Source organism: Sturnira hondurensis, unplaced genomic scaffold (assembly GCF_014824575.4).
Source record: "Sturnira hondurensis isolate 20B ecotype Veracruz unplaced genomic scaffold, ASM1482457v3 Scaffold0000880, whole genome shotgun sequence".
In the NCBI taxonomy this organism is placed as follows: domain Eukaryota; kingdom Metazoa; phylum Chordata; class Mammalia; order Chiroptera; family Phyllostomidae; genus Sturnira; species Sturnira hondurensis.
The window spans coordinates 19,264,410-19,265,002 of record NW_028073511.1 but is presented as its reverse complement, the minus strand read 5'-3'; the positions used below and the strand labels follow the sequence as shown (position 1 = coordinate 19,265,002).

At 40.5% G+C, this 593-nt stretch overlaps 1 non-coding gene across 1 annotated transcript; it reads right to left on the bottom strand.

The window, feature by feature from the left end:
• Positions 1 to 210: 210 nt before the first annotated feature.
• LOC118994370 (U1 spliceosomal RNA) lies at positions 211 to 372 on the bottom strand. Its single transcript, XR_005068032.1, has one exon. It is a non-coding gene; the product is annotated as a U1 spliceosomal RNA (small nuclear RNA).
• Between the last annotated feature and the right edge of the window lie 221 nt (positions 373 to 593).

Sequence of the window (593 nt, the reverse complement as noted above, 5' to 3'; positions counted from 1 at the left end):
TTCCAGAGATACACATCTAATCAGCAGAGAATCTAAAGTCTGAACCCAGTCACTGTGTTCCCTGGCTCTGTCATTTTAACTATTACACTCTCCACTACCTTTACTAGGTCTATTGACCTCTTACTTCAACAGGTAAGGTTGGTTAAACTTTGATCTCAGCACCACAGACATTGCTAAGGCACAACAACTCAAATCTTCTCTGTTTTGTCCAAGGGAGAGCACCAATATAGTCCCCACTACCACAAATTATGCATTCAAGTTTCCCACATTTGGGGAAGTCGCATGGGTGTGAACATCCAGAGTGCAGTGGATAACCCTTGCCCTGGGAAGGCCACCTTTGTGATCCTGGTATCTTCCCTGACAAGTAAGTATCACATCTTTTTTTTATGGCAGCAATTTTCAACTGTTGTGCTGCAAGAATTTTGAAACAACTAATACCTGAGCCTTTAGTCACGGGTACTGACCTCTTTCCCCTTATTGTCAAAAAAAAAAAAAAAAAAAGACAGCCAATGCAACAATAGCCTCCAGGTGTGAATGAATCAAAGTTATACACAAATTTTTTGTCAGGTTGGCAAAAATATGTATTTTGTGTG